Here is a 16743-nt window from a genome sequence, read left to right on the forward strand (position 1 = left end):
ACCCCATTGTAATAGTATAAGATGGCCCAACACGCAACACCTGATATTGACAGATGACATTGAGAGTTTATTAGTCACATATTCTCAAAGCCCAGGTGAGGGGGACACCACCAACCGTATATAAAAAGGATAATACCTCATGACCAAGTTGTTTTTATTCCAGAAATTCAAGGTTGTTTAAACATTCGAGAATCAATGCAATTCACCACATTAACTAAAGGAAGGAGAAAAGCCATAAGACCATCTTGAAAGAAGTCAACACATGTTCTTGATTTTTAAAAATATATGTATTTGCAAACTGGTATTATAAAGGAATTTTCTGAATCTGAGAAAAGATATCTACCCTACTATAATGCATCAGACTCAATGGTTAAATGTTTAAAACTTTTTCCCTGATATCTGGAGTAGAGGAAGTTGTAGACAATGAAAAATGTCAAGAAAAATAAATAAATATTATATAGGTTGCAAAGGAGTGGAAATTTGCAATCACTTACTCTTTTAAATGTCTTGTAAATGATCATGTACTTAGAATATAAAAATTATAGACACACTAACAGATTTAATAAGTAAATTTACCAGTGTTGCTGGATAAAAGCCAACATACATGAAGTAATGATATTCTGCTCTACCAGAAACAAATAGAAAACAAAGTCAAGATAATCAAAACCATTCTCAATAGCATCCAATTATATCAAATATCTAGGAATAAATCTACCAAAATGAGCGAGAGTTCTGTATTTAAAAGTATAAAACATCATTGGGAGACATTAACATAATGGAATAAATGGACAGAATACCCAATATGAGAATTTTATGACTAAATATTTTAAATATAATCTTTCTCTCCAAATTTCTATTGTGGAAAATTCCGCTGAAAATCATGGCAAGGTGTTTTGTTTGCTTACTTGCATGCTTGTTTTGTTTTGATTCATTATGTTTCTTCTCTTCTTATTTTGGGTAGGAGAGTAAATTGTCAAGGTGAGCTTCAAATTCATAAGTAAGTGCTTAGGTCTTAGGTTAGTTAAGGAAAATTTGAAACATAAGGAAATTCCAAAGAAAAATAAGGAAATTCAGTAAAAGAAAAAAAAAAAGACCTACTATAAACCTATACTTAACATGACATGATATTGGCTCAAATGTAGCAAACAAGACAAGGAACAGAATAGAACTCGTAGAAACAGATCCCTTCTCAAATACAGTGCCCTGGTCTGTGGTGGTGCTGCAGAGCATTGTGGGAAGAGATGATCTTTTCAGTAAATGTTGCTAGGTCACTTGGATATCCATTTGAGAAAATTTACTGTGACACCTATTCAAACCAACAATAAAAATCAATTCCACATGAATTGAAAATGCAAATTATTATTTTACAATTGAAGCAAATTACAGCTTGAATTTCCTTTTGAGAAATGATTTTATTAATAGTTATAATGGCTTTATCGGATGCAGGGCAATACAGATTATCTCTTGTGTCTCTTTCAGTTTTGATAAATCATGTGGGGGAGATTCAAAAAGGGTGCAAAATATTTGCCATTCATCTCATGGAGTCCAAAAAACCCTCACTGAATCAGTTGTCATGGAGTCAATTCCAACTCATGTTGACCCCGTGCATTGCAGAGTAGCATTGCCCCACAGGGTTGGTTTTCTTTACTGTAATCTTGAGGAAGCAGATTGGCTGGTTAGGATCAAAAGCCAATCTTTCAGTTAGCAGCTGAGCGCTTGACCACTGTGCGACCAGAGCTCGTATGGAATGTTGTGGAAATTATGCCACAGAATTTCTGAGCTAGGTCTTTGTAGCTTTTACTTTCCTCCTGGAAAACATGCTCCTGTAAGCCCTGAGCCATCAGCTAAAAAGCCTGTCTTCCCTGCCGATGAGACCACAGAGGCCACGGTAGAGGCCTGGAACTCCAATGCACACGGATAGTGTGTCAGTGTCCCAGTTCAGCCACCAAGGATCCCAGCCCCACCTGCTATCTTTCTGCAACCACGTGAGAGACAGTGAGAACCACCCAGCTGAGCTTAATCAACTCCCAGAGCTGTGAGAAATCATGTAATGGCTGTAGTTTTAAACCACTAAGCTTTTGGGTTATTTGTTACAAAGAAATACAAAATGAAACATTGTATTATTTAAGAAATTTCATTTAAGATGTGAAATCTACTGACACAAAAATATAATATCATCTTAGTATCTTTATAATGTCTGTAGGATCTGTAGGAATGTCTTTTTTTTTCATTCTAGATGTTGATAAATTTGTAATTTGGATTTTTTTTTTTCTTTTTCCTTTTAAGTCTTGCAAGTGGTTTATCAAATAAACAAACTAAAAGAAAACTTCTGGTTCTGCTGATTTTCTGTATTATACCTCACTTTTCAATTTTATTAGTTTCCTCACTTACTTCTACTACTTCCTTTCTTCTACTTGTTTTTAGTTAAATCCACTCTTTTCCTAGATTAAGCTTAGCTTTCTGATTTTTATAGATTTCTTCTTTTGTAATATAAGCATTTAAGCCATAAATTTCCCTGGAAGAACTGCTTTACTTATTCCCCACAAACTTTGAAAAAACTGAATATTCCTTTGCTTTAAAATATTTTCTAATTTCCCTTTTGATTTCTTCTTCGACACACTATGGGTTATTTACAAGTGTGTTGCCTCACTTCCAAAAATTTAAGTATATTCTTAGTCTTATTGATTTGTAATTTAATAAGTTTGTGGCCGGAAAATGTATTCTGTAGGAATTCAATCCTGTGAAATTTATTGACACTTGTTTTATGGCCTACCATAGGGTTTATTTCATGAGTATTCATTGTACAATTAGCAGTTAAAAATATATTCTGTAGTTATTGGCTGTAGTCAACATATATGTCAAGGAGTGGCATTGCTGGGTCATGTGAGAACATCATGATAAACTGAGAAAATATGCAAGTTGTCAAGGATTTCCTTTGCGTGGATCCACAATCAACACCAATGGAAGCAGCAGTCTAGAAAACAAATAAAGTACTGCATTTGGAAAATCTATTGCAAAAGACCTCTTTAAAGTGTTAAAATGCAAAGATGTCACTTTGAACACTAAGGTGCGCCTGACCAAGCCAAGGTATTTTCAATCACCTCATGTGCATGCGAAAGCTAGACATTGAATGAGGAATACAGAAGAAGAATTTGACACTTTTGAATTATGGCATTGGCAAAGAATATTAAATATACCATGGACTACCAGAAGAACCAACAAAGCTGTCTTGGAAAAAGTACAGACAGAATGCTCCTTAGAAGAGAGAATGGTAAGACTTCATCTCACTTAATTGGACATGAAATCAGGAGGGGCCAATCCCTGGAGAAGGGCATTTTACTTAGGAGAGTAGAGTGTCAAAAATAAGAAGAAGACTCTCAACAAGACGGATTGACAGTGGCACAGTGTCTGCAGCAATGGGCTCAGAAATAGCACCAATAGCAAGGATGGTGCAGGACCAGACAACGTTTTGATCTGTTATACATAAGGTCACTATGAGTCAGAAGCAACTCCTTGTTGCCTAACAAAACAACATGACAGATGTGTAAGTTTTTAAGAATTTGACAAACCGTTTTCCTAAGGGGTTGTAACAACATACATTTTGACCAGCGATGCATCAGGGTTTAGAAAGGTTTACATACACAAATGATGATAATAGTAATAAAAATAATATTACTGCTTATTAATTTTATACTTTATATTTTGTTCAAAGGAATGAGTTTAGCATGGACTTTTCTAAAACTCTATTTATCTTAAAGTAATCCTCAAATGTTTTGGCATCTAATTTCTATTCATCTCTATGTCACTGGAGCATTTGACCAACAATGGATCAATACCAAAAGCGTGTTTACTAAAATCGATGTATAATGTGTTTTAACATATTATAGAGTTGATCACTCCTCATTGTGCTTCTTATTAATAAAATTCCCTTGAAAAATATAGTTTTTCCCATAAAATTAAGTATCAGCACATTCAGTTCTAAGGATAAAGCAAAGAAGCAATACTCTTGTTTGCTTGTTTTAAAATTGTAATTGGGTTTATGGCTGGCATTCCAAACACGATATGTTCACAAAAAAAAAAAATAAAATAAGATTCAAAACATGAATTGATGCCGCCTGGCAAGAATATATAGGCCTTCATGCAGAAATGAATTAAAAATATTGGCAACCTAATAGTTCCAGACACCACAGTTTCTCAAGTTTATTCTCTCCCGTCTGTAGCCCATGGTAGAAAGTGATCTGTGTATTTGTCTTTGATGATGCAAAGGTGAAGGAGACCACCATGATCCGGGTGCATTAAAGGGCCTTCTCCTAGCACAGTGAAATGTTCCTTATAGGACACAGAAAACCCAAGAAATAGCAGGCAAGGAAACCTTCTGGATCTACATATGTCCAAAATTCGGGAATATAAGTGAAAGCAATTACTGTATTACAATGCAATCCTCATTTTCTCTCTTATTTCTACTTCTTTTTCTTGAAGCTATAGGAAAAAGATGATTTTCACTCCATGTTGATTTGAGAAAACTTTTATGAAGCAATGTGAGCAATGAGTTCAGATACATGGGGAGGAATAAGGATGAATAAAAAGGAAACTGGGGAAAAAGGAACACAAGGTGCTCTAAGCAACATCCGGGACCTACAGGCCAAGGCCAGGGGCTGAGGAAACTCATCAATGACAACATTTTCTATAGGGTCAGTGAACCAGGAGTGAGCCAGATCCTGAAGAAGCATTCTGTTTGTGGAAGAATAAGAGTGAAGCTCAAATCTTTTTGTGCTGTGAAGAAGCTGGGAGAGAAGGTTCTTCCTTGAGTGTCACCATCTTCACTTCAGCTCAGGAATCCTGAAGAAGATAGAGAGCAGTGTAGTTTCCAAACCTAACTCTATGAACAAATGCTTTTTCCTCTCTCTCAGACCCTCAGGTTATAGCAATGCAGTCAGAAGAAAGAAAAAAACACCTTAAGTCTCTGTGACCCAATGCTACTCTAGAGCAGGGCTTTTAAGCAGAAAGAAGAATCTCAGTACAAACTGCCTGATCAGAAGTCTGAATTCAGTCTTTCCAGATATTTCTGTCTCTTGTCTTGTCTCCTCTACTATAATTGTAGGAGAACTAAATCTCATTCTAACAGGGAATTAAAATGTGTTACCTGTTTGTTGAAGTCCAGAGCGTGCTGGGGAAGAGAGAAGAAGATGTATGTTTATAAGATATAGAGGCACATCTGTCCCCACACACCACGTCCTCAGTTCTAGGTCTCCCACCTGAGATTTCTCTACCACCACACCCCATATCACATAACGGCAGAGAAGAGGGCAGAGTCTGAGAGCCTGCCATCTGTGAAGCTCCTGCCACACAAATCCAGTATCATTTTATTTAGCTTCAGTAGTTCCTCTTTCATCTACCCCAGGATCCTGACCCAAGGTCTCCATGCTCAGTAGCCTTTCTTTTACCTGCCACAGGTTATGACCCCTGTGCTTTGACAAAAGAACCATGGGCTCTTTATTTCTGAATGCCCCAAAATTTGGGATTGACAGGAAAACAAAAGCATTATACAAGATCATTGCTATATAGAAAAATAAGTTGAGCAAAGCCCTATTTCCTCCTCAGGGGAGTCCATGGGGAACCCCAGCTCCCACCAGCTTCCTTACCCTTCTGGTTCCTGAAGTGGATGAACAGCCCCGCCCCAAGGAAGAGCAGACCCAGAACCGAGCCCCCGATTCCACTCAGCATCTTGCTCTGTGCAGATCCAGATTGTGCCCCTAAGAGAAGAAGCCAGCTTTAGTGATTTTTACCCCAAATCCAACTTCTCTAATTGAGATTCTGAGATTCAGAGCTTTGAGAATGGGGGAAGAAGTCTGTTCTGCAAAATAGAATAACTGGTCTCTTGAGGACGACAAAGTTTTCACAATCTCACTGAGGAGGTACAAGGTTGAGGCACTGAACTCATTAATATCACACCCTGACATGAAGTTTGACCACACAGCTGATGTGTGAGGAGCCTGGGACTCAGTGAGGCTCAGTAGCTTGTCTAGAGTGACAGAGCTAATAAAGGGCAGAGCTGAGATCGCATTCCCCTCAGGTCAGGAAGGGCCCTGCATTGTAGAGGACGCTCCTCTCCTCAGATCACAATGACCATCTATACAGCTCAGAGCAACAGCACAGGAAGCAGAAGCCCAGCCGAGGAAGCAGGGGCCTGGTACCCAGAGCCAAGAGGGTGACTGTGTCCTGTGATATCATGAGCAGATCCAAATAGGGACTATTTCATTACTGCCTGCTAGGCAAAATTACCTCCCCAGGGGGTATAGGTATTTGTGGAAAGGATCACAGGGCTGTTACCCTCAGTGACCTGTGCTGAAGGAGAGCAGAACATGGAAAAAATGAAAACATGGTGTGGGAAGAGGGGAAACCCTACACTCAAGGATAAGCAAAGCCCCCTTCTTGGTGAGTAAGGAACTAATGAGGTCAGAGAGCTTCTCACTCCATTCCACTGTGAGAGGGCTTGTCAGGCTTGGGTGCTCCACTTGGCAGGAGTAAACCTCTCCACTCTGAGGAATGGTTTCAAGCATCACCAGGATCTGGAAGGTCCAGTCTCCATTCTGGATCAGGCCTGTGGAGACAACCCCAGCCTCCTCTTCCTGGCCATTCCGGAACCATCTGACTTCAATGTGGCCTGGATAGAAACCATTCACAGAGCAGACCAGGAGGTTGTGGTGCTGCAGGGGCTGAGTCTTTGCCAGATACACAGTCACCACAGGCTCAACTAGGAGAGAAAAGGCATAGAGAGTAAGTGAGGAAGTCATAGTAAGTCTTCTTGGCTGTCTTTTTGTCTCTCTTCAAACCTAGTCCGACATATTTTTTTTTTTTAAATTGCTGTCTAGTGGATTTTGATTCATAGCAACCCTACAGGGTTTCCCAGGAGAGGCTGGTAGACTCGAACTGTCAGTCTTTTGGTTAGCAACTGAGCTCATAACCACTACGCCACCAAGGCTCGCCCAGGCCTCCCTCAAGCTGGCCTTCTGGCCATATCAGTCAGTATTTCATGGGTCTTGAATTTAACCTGTTCAATTTGAGAGACATTGGCAACATTGTAGGTTTTTAGATAATTGAAACAATTATTCACTGTTATAATCTTCGTAAAGCATGTAGTGTTTAATGAAAAGCGTGGCTTTAAGTGCCAAGGTGGCTGGGCTCAAATCCAGGCTCTGCCTCTTACTGGATGTTCCTGGGAGGGTTTTTTAATTCCTTGGTGCCTCAAGTTTCTCACCTGTAGTGAGGAATAATAATATTAACTTATCTCTTAGTGTTGTGTGAGAACTGATGCAATTAAAATACATAAAACAGTGACTGGACTTAGTATTCTATATATGTTTGTTACTTATTATCCTTGCTTACTCTGAGAGAAAAGGTGATTCAAAGTAGTGTGGAGAGATTGGACAACAGCAGTGGGGTAGGTGGGGAGATAAGAACATGAAGTCCTATGTTTACTCTGAGAGAAAAGGTGATTTAAAGTAGTGTGGAGAGATTGGGGAACAGCAGTGGGATAGGTGGGGACGTAAGAGCATGAAGTCCTAGAATGCTGTCTGGATGTGCTCACACCTTTAGAGCCACAGAAAAGGTTCTGCCACTGGGAGGCAGGAATAGACAGAGGTGATTCTCTAACTCTGTGAGTTGAGTCCCAAGGAAAGCAGGGGGGTCTGGTGGGATAAAGTCATAAGGGAAGTCATTCATTCAAAAAAGTTGTAATATGTACCGTCCCCTGCTCAATGTCTCTCCTTTTTCAAAACAAACATATCTAGTATTGGAATTGTTACCCTTTTACAACTGTCACTCTTTCCAAACTGACATTCGAGGTCAGGGCAGGGTCTGGGGCTCATTAATATATGTGCTTAAGGCTTTGGACAATCTTGGAGACTAGCAGATCCTCAGTAAATACAACTATTCTTTAAAAAGGAGGAGAAACTTGGGAGACAACTTTTTCATGATACCACAAAGTAGTAGATTTAAGATGGATAGTAAATTATTACCAACAATTTTGCAAAGCATTTCATTTAATCAAAATGTTTAAATTCTTAACATTGAAAACAACAGTCAAAGTATAAACAAGAAAGTGAAGAAAATGCGGAATCAAATAGCAGCAATATGTTAGTAATCTTACTTCCTAGAGAACCCATTTCTCTGAAAAAAACACTAGAAACCGAGAGATAATAGTGAATAAATAATTCTTAGAGTAGTAATTAAAATTGGCCAATAAATATATGAAAAAACGTTTAAGAGCCTCAGAAATAAAGAAATAGAAATTAAAAATAAAAAAGAAAATGTCAACTGAATATTCAGCAGTATATATAAAAAAAAAAAGACCTAACAAAGGAGACTATTACAAAACAATAATATGAAGCTAGTTGAATAATAGTATTATAAAAATTGCAACATCAGTATGCTAGTAAAAAATTATACTTCAAAAAAGCTAGTTTTGGAATTATTTCAACCATGTAAAAATATATACATTAAAAAAAACGGCAAAAATAGCAAGAAATTTAGGCCTAAAAGAAGCCTCAGAAAGGTCAGAGGTGCCTCAGAATTTCCTTATGCTCCACTCCCCAAAAGATAAATAAACTTCTCTGGCACTTTCTCCTCAGTGAAATACTTACGGAAACAAACAAACAAACAGCACACACTTTTTATTTCAGGGATTCATGGCTGAGAAGGTCCTGTGTTAAGGACAGCCTGGGAGGAGCCTCACTTTATCCCACATGTTGCCTCTCCCATCTCCCCTCCCCCTCAGCTCTCCCCACAGTGGCCCCAAGACAACCTGAGGGCCCCCCTCCTGCACCCGCACTCCACACCCCCACACTCTGCCTCCCTCTGCCCCTCACACTACACACACACACACACACACACACACACACACACAGCCCCCCCCCCCCCCCCCCCCCCCAGCGCTCACCTCTCCGCTGCACCGTGAAGCTCTCACCAACCCCGTAGTTGTGTCTGCACAGCGTGTCCACCAGGGCCCGGTGCTGCTCCAGGATCTCCTTCTGGCGGTTCCAGGCCTCGGCTTGTGGCCGCCCCAGCTCCGTCACCGCCCTGTACTCCCCCACGTCGCTGTCGAAGCGCACGTACTCCTCCTGGTTGTAGATGTCTCTCCACACACCGCACCCGCTCCGTCCTGCTGGTGAAGTGACACTCAGACTTACGCTGCAGCAGGAAACGTGCTGTGGGGACAGGAAACATGCGGTCACCGGCGGCCTCTCGGGGAGAAACTGACGGCGAAGCCACCAGTCAGGGGCCCCTGGCGCGAGGTGGCCGCACTAAAGACCCCTGAGGGGCTCCACCCGCAACACCAAGCCACCGGCCTGTGCGGCTTCATCTTTCACCCGCCTGATCCTGAGTGAGGCCCCAAAGGGCGGAGGGCGCCCGCCTGGTCCCAGGTCCTGTGATCCTCTCCTGCTTAGACACTGGGCGGGAGACCTCCAGGTCGGAGCCAGATGAGGATTTGCCCCCATCCCCGCCGTCTACGGAAACCCTGGTGGCTAGTGGTTAACAGCCAGGCTACTAATCAGAAGGTCGGCAGTTCAAATCCACCAGGTGCTCCTTGGAAACTCTACCGGGCAGTTCTACTATGTCTTATAGGGTCGCTATGCGTCGGAAACCACTGGACCACAACGGGTTTGATTTTTGGTTTCCGGTCTACACTACCCATTCCTGAAGCCGCCCATCCTCTCACCTTGCATGGTTCTTCACCTGTTTCCCTGAACACTTCCTATCTCCTCCATTCTGTAGACACTTCTGTTGTCCTGACCTGTGACCCCTGTGCTGCCCCCTGGGAATCCAAAGGGGGGAAAATCAGAATTTCTGTCTTCCACTCAGGGAGCTGAAATTGTAGTGAAAGTGCCACATAAAAACCAAACACACAAGACATTACACAGGAGTGAGAACTGTCAGAAAAGGAAAAGTGTGGCCTTCTGTACAGAGGATAATGGTGTGATCTAGATTACCTTAGGGTGCCAGGGAAGGAAGGACGCTCTGAAAAGTGACATTTAAGATGATGTTAGGGATTCAATTGTGTCCCCAAAATATCTGTTGTAAATCCTAATGAGTTTTCTTTGTTATGTTAATGACTCAGTATGACTGTAGGGTGTGTCTTAAGTCAATCCCTTTTGAGATATAAAAAGAGCAGATTGAACAACAAGCAGACATGGGGGAAGACAAATGCCAAGCCACATTTATATCTCCCAGGAAGAGAAATTCAAAGACACAAGAACTTCTCTCCAGAACCAACAGAGAGAGAAACCCTTCCCCAGGAGTCAGCACCCAGATTTCAGATGGCTTTTTTTTAATGCCCTAAATGGAAACCCTAGTGGCACAGTGGTCAAGAGCTATGCCTTCCAACCAAAAGGTTGGTAGTTTGAATCCACCAGGTGCTCCTCGGAAACCCTATGGGGAAGTTCTACTCTGTCCTACAGGGTCACTATGTTGGAATCCACTGGATAGCAACAGGTTTGGTTTCTTGGTAGTCTCCTAAACTTTGAGAAAATAGATTTCTGTTTGTTAAAGCCACCCACTTGTGGTATGTCTGTTATAGCAGCAGTAGATAACTAAGGCAGATGCCATGAAATACTAAGCTGATGTGAGCTAGGGGAAGAGTGGAGCATGTGTGGAGTTTGGGCTAAAAGGGAGGCACATTGCTGGTAAAGGTAATAAAAAAAAATACCATGCCAAAACCTCGAAAGATCCAATGAACTTCTTCAAGAAACCAGAAGAAAAGACCTCACTGAAGCACAGAGAGTGAAGGGAAAGGGACAGAAAAGACCCGGTTGGAGAAATCACATGGAGCCAGGTACTTAAAGCCTTGTAGGTGATGTTAGGATTTGGGATTTATATCGAATGCAATAGGAACTGAGAAACTATCACTTTGAGCAGATTAATACCATGATCTAATACAGGTAAGCTATCCCTTGTCTACATTTCAAAATCCAAAAATTTCTGAAAATGGAAAGTAAAAAGCATTTTTTAGCTTTGGTGCCAAAACTCATTTGGTAAATCTGACCTGATGAGATAAGAGGTGATATGTGTGTCAGAGCCCTGATGTACCATACATGCTTCTGTACATTCTTCTGGGTTTTGTTTCTAAGTTTAATTGGCTATGAACTGGTAAATGTCAAAAAAAAAAAAAAATTAAAGAATAACCTCATAGTTTAAAATGATAAAAATAAAAGGACACGTCAGATGTGAAAGTATAGAATAAAGAATCACTGCAGGCCTTTGAGGCATTAGAGTTAAAAATACTTGTGCCAGTCACCCCCATGGATGACTTAACAACATAAAGGCAAGTTGTTGAAAGTTAGCAGAGATGCTGATGACCAGGAACTCAGGAAATATTGAAAAGCATTGCATAAGGCAGAAAAAAAGTGAAAATCTTGAACTTGCATTGATTGAATAAATGCAACTACAAAGTGGTAAATTTTCTAATGTTTTGGCAGGGAAACAAGCTAAAATAAACCATGAAAAAGTGAGTTGGGAGGTGTGTGTATGTCTAACCTATGAGCCTAGGACTTTCAGAAGCAGCACAGTGTGAGCCAGTGTGTGTAACTCTATTGACATTTTGGACTGAATAATTCCTCATTGTGGAGGGCTCTCCTATGCATTGTGGATGTTCAGCAGCATCCCTGGTCTCACCCACTGGATACCAACAGCATCTTCTGTTGTGACAAAGAAAATTCCTCCAGACATTGCCAAGTGCCCCCTGAGGGACAAATTGTCCCTGGGTGAGAATCACTGGTGAAAACCATCTGAAAAGTCTGTGCTGAAAAAGTCCATGTTCATTATGAAGTAGATGAAAATTACATGGAAAATTGTGCCAAATTACATCTGATGAAAACCTTAGTGGAGAACAAGCTTATTTCCCTGGAAAAAAAATTTGTTTTACTGGGACTGGATTCTTAAAGAAACAGAAAATTCATGATGTCTAAGGAGAGAGTAGAAAAAGCTCCGATGGATTCTCACAGCAGGTGTGCTAATGCTCACGTTCTCCCCAAACACAGTGAGCAGTGCTCAGTGTCCCTGAATTGTCCACGCAGAGACTGTGAGATGGGTGCATGTTTTGTGGTGCATATTTTCACCACAGTGAAAACAAAAGGGGGCAATCAGTGGAAACAGCCAAAATCCGGGATGTCTGAAAGGAGTTTTTTTTTTTTTTTTTTTTTTATAATATTACTTGTGCTTTAATTTTCAAAAAGGAAAACATGGAGAACCAGAGACCTGATTTCTGTCTGGTTTATTAATCACTTTCTAGCAGTGGCTTAAGTTCAGTATACGAAAAAAAAAAAAAAAAAACCAAACCTGCTGCCATTGAGTCGATTGAAATGGGAGAAAAGAATAAAATTGTATTGTCTGTGTACAACTGCTCCACACACACTCCTTCCTGAACTTTGTGTGAAAAGTAAAGTTTATGGCTTTTAATTTCTCCCAGTGACACATCTGTATTGAAGCCTGTGTCCGAGGACTCTTTTGTCCCACGAAGAAAGCTGCTGCCGTTGAGTCAATTACAACTTATAGCGACTCTATGGGACAGTGTGGAACTCCCCCATAGGGTTTCCAAGGCTGTAATCTTCATGTCTTTTTTAATCTTTATGGAAGAAGCCCTAGTTGCACAATAGTTGCTGCTAATCAAAAGGCTGGCATTTTGAACCCACCAGTCTCCATGGGAGAAAATACATGGCTATCTTTTCCCATAAAGATTTCAGCCTAGGAAGCACTTTGGGGCAGTTCTACGTGTCATATACGGTCGCTATGAATCTGAATCGACTCAGCGGCACACAACAAGAACAATTATGGAAGTAGATTGCCACACCTATCTCCTGCAGGGCAGTTGGTGGGTTTGAACCGCCGGCCTTTAGGCTAGCAGCCCAGAGCTATAAACAGTTTTTAAACTCTGTATTGCTGCAGTTTACAGATGTCAAGGAATCCAAAACTTTCTGGAAAAAGTCAATTGCTGGTGCTTGTTAAGATGCTAAAATTAAGAAATCAAGCTTTACAAATGTTTGCCACAGACTTTGAGCTGTCCTGACTTTGCAAATGACCTAGCTGATGACGGTTTGAAGAACTGTCACGTCACTAAGGAGAAGAAAATGATATCAAACTTCAATATATGATGGAAGTTCATCAGGGAAAAGTTTCACTAAGTCAGAGGACGCTGCCATCAAAATGACTGAGCACTGACAATGTGGCCCCTGCTGGGCATCCCTGGGGTGACAGGAGCATGGCAGTGGTGACATGGAGAGCTCAGGTGGAAAGGTCCCCAAAGGTGACATGGTGAGAACAGGGGATCAGTTAATTAACAGCCTTGAACAGGTGCATTCCCTACAGAGCCTGAGAGTGTCGCAGCTTCCTCAGTGACGGAGACACTGCTGACACAGAGCTGTAATGGTGCTGCACGGAGTCTTTAAGATGACAGTCTAGTGGGTGCTGCTTCATCCTTTGTGAATTTCATTCCTGGAAAAAAATGAATTGTCCAACCCAACTTGATGATGAAGAGAATAATGACCCTGATTCATCTATCTCTCTGAGATCCTCAAGTAAGAGGATGTAGTAAGTGTGGATATGTATTAGCTTAATATTTAGCTTAATGCAAGTCATATGTAAGTTGCAAGTATTACTCAATATTTTCTCTAAGAAAAACATATTGGAATATTTATTCTATATTTACCTATTTCATTTCCTATTTCTTACTATGAAGATCGTCTCCAATACTACATAGTGCTATTCTTCCATAAGCCTGAGTATTCAGAGGTTTGGGTGTAGAAATATTGATGTGTTTGGTTATAGGTTACTTCTCTTTATTCCAGTGAAGATGTTTGTAATCAATTGGGAAAGTTAATTTTTAAAATCCAAAATTCTAATTTCCACAGGACATCTGGCTCCAAGAACTTCAGAAATGAAATTCTAGATCTGTATATATTTTCAGACATTACTGACAACACAGTAGAAAGTGAAGTGGATTTGGACAAAGGCAAGAGTGGAAGAAAAGAGACGAGTTTGGGGGCTTCTAGAATAATCCAGGCACGAGATGACACTGGACTGAACAATGGCAGTAGACGGGTACCGAGAGGTGGTGGGCAGACTTGAGAGTTATTCTGGATGTCAGGTTCATGGATATGTGGATGGAGAGAAAAATCATAGCCTGCACTGAATTAAGAGTACAGTGCATCAGGAAGTATTTCCAATGCTTTACATACATCGCCTCTATTAATCCTCAGAACAACTCCATGAAGGGGATATTATTTCCCTCATTTTACAATTGAAGCAACAAAACCCCTAAGGGGCTAAATGACTTGCCCATAGTCAAATATTTCAAGGCAGGTGAAGCAAGGATTTAAAAAAAAAAAAAAAAAGCAAGGATTACAACTCCGGAAATCTGGCTCCAGCGTCCTAGCACTTCACCAGGACATGATTCTAACTTCCTGCGAGTCCTCAATTACATGTTCTGCCACAGCTTCTGTGCCTGTGTCCTTAGTAAAGATTGACAATGACCTCATTATTCCAAATTCAATAGATGGTTCTCAATCATCATTTCAATTTCTCAGCAAATTTCCACACTGGCCACCACATCTTCTAAACTTACCAAACTTTTGAAATACTTAGACTTTTTCACTTCCCCTTCTCATCCCAGGTTCTCATAACCATAATGTAGTCAGTACACAGGCGTCACACAGGAACTCTGCTAATTTCACTCTACACACCCATATCTGAATTTTCAACCCTTCCATTTATACATCTTGTACTCAGTAACTGTAAAATGTTACTATGCTTTATGCTGACAGAGACCAGATTTGTTTTGCTCTTCATCCTGTTGTCTTCACCTAGGGGCAATGATCTGTGTATTTTAGGTCACTAATAATAAATGTTTATTGTGAGAATTATTATTTTGTGCCTAACCAGTCAACATTGCATACAAAGATACTCTAGTACTTCCTTGCTATTGGCCAAACATCTCTGGTTCTCAGTTCCTCCCAATTTCTCTTCAAACCAAAAAAAACCAAACCCAGCGCTGTTGAATGATGACGAACTTCTCTTTAGGCCCTTTTATTCTTGTATTTTAAGTCCGGCTGACTCTCTGATCCCAGTCCTTTCTTGAGGCCACCTGCTCAAAAGATACATCTTTAATCCTGAGTTCACTTCTTAAACCCCACTCTCTCTTCAAACACTTCAGCCTCCAACCTAAATATACCACTGGCTCTGCCAATGTCAAGTCCACCAAAGCCAGTGCTCACTTCTCTGTCATGTTCTCACCTCAGCCACTTCTTAGTGGTATCCACCAGAGCTGACCACTCTCCCCTTCTTGTAATCAATTTCCTTTCCTTGGCTTCTGTGCATCATCACATTCTCTTAGTTTTCCTTCAACAAACACCACTGGTACTTCTTCTCAGTGTCCCTGGCTGACTCATTCTTCTTAGATCAACTTTTGATGTAAAGATGTCTCTGTGTTTGGCCTTGGAACCTCTTCTTGTTTTCTATCTATATTGTCTCTCCCTATGTGACCTCCTCCATTTTCTTGCATTTAATACAATTTATGCATTGATGACACCACCTTGTATATCTCCAGCCTTGGACTCTCCCTAAGTTCAAGACTCATATTTAACTGACCTCTTGATAATTTCTCATGAATGTCAAAATGACATATCAAACTTCACTTAAACAAAACTTTTATTTATAGCCTCCCACTTCAAATCATTTCCTCTCTTGATGTTCCCTCGCTCAATAAAGGGCACCAACATCCACCTGGTTATTCAAGACAAAATCCTTAGAGATAAAATTGATTTTCTGCTTTTCCTCACCACTTACATTTTATTCACCCATAAGTCATCCCAAATATGTCCTAAAATTGTCCACGTTTCTGTCTTTCTCACTAGAGCACTAAATGAAGGCATAAGCATGACTTCTCTGTAGAATTCTACAATGTTCCTTAGCTGTTTACTTGCCTCCATTTGTGAACCTTACAATCCATTCTACATATATTAGCTAAAACATACATATATTTCTTACCATGGCTGTCAAGGCCTTAAATAATTTGACTCCTGACTCCTTCTCCAACCTCATCGAACGCCACTCTCCACCTTGCTCACTGTGCTCAGTCACTGTAGCCTTCTTTCTCACCTTTAAACACAGCAAACATCCTGCCTCATCTAGACCTTTCCCCTCTAGTCCCCTCTCCCTGGAGCACTTGTCCCTTAGATCTTCACATGGCTGGCTTCTTCTCATCATTCATGTCTCAGCCTGACGTGACTTTCTCAGGAAGAATTCCCTATTCACTCATTGTAGAAAGAATTTGGGATCCATATGATAGAGATAGAAAATCACTGAAGAAAATGTCAAAAATTTTTTTGAAGAACTTGACTTCACATAGCCTGGACACAGTGACAAAGTGAACTCCCTACTCATCCCACCCCATAATAGCTACCAGCCAATGTGTTCACTTACGTCGGGTGTCCCTGGACAAAGCCAGAGGAGGACTCAGCATCATCAGTATCAGAGTCAGAGCTGCCATCCAGGTGCCCCTGGGGAACCACAAGCACACCATGCTGGAGAACAGAAGAGCACAGGGTAAGAGAGTAACAGGGAAGTCCCCTCAATGAGACCTGTGACCCTCCTCCACTCACATCTCAAAGAACTCATTGTATTGCTTCTGGATTGGGTAGCCTCGGCATTGACAACCAATCAGCATTTGAGACAAATAGCATCATCAGTTGCTGG

General features: G+C 40.8%; 1 protein-coding gene and 1 pseudogene across 1 annotated transcript in view; one reads left to right on the top strand and one right to left on the bottom strand.

Moving 5' to 3' along the window:
- LOC100667002 (mamu class II histocompatibility antigen, DR alpha chain-like) overlaps nucleotides 1-16743 on the top strand; it is a 141802-nt gene that overhangs the window by 94848 nt on the left and 30211 nt on the right. The window lies entirely within an intron of this gene.
- LOC100675165 (DLA class II histocompatibility antigen, DR-1 beta chain-like) lies at nucleotides 4510-16628 on the bottom strand (annotated as a pseudogene).

This window comes from Loxodonta africana, chromosome 1, assembly GCF_030014295.1.
Source record: "Loxodonta africana isolate mLoxAfr1 chromosome 1, mLoxAfr1.hap2, whole genome shotgun sequence".
Lineage (NCBI taxonomy): Eukaryota > Metazoa > Chordata > Mammalia > Proboscidea > Elephantidae > Loxodonta > Loxodonta africana.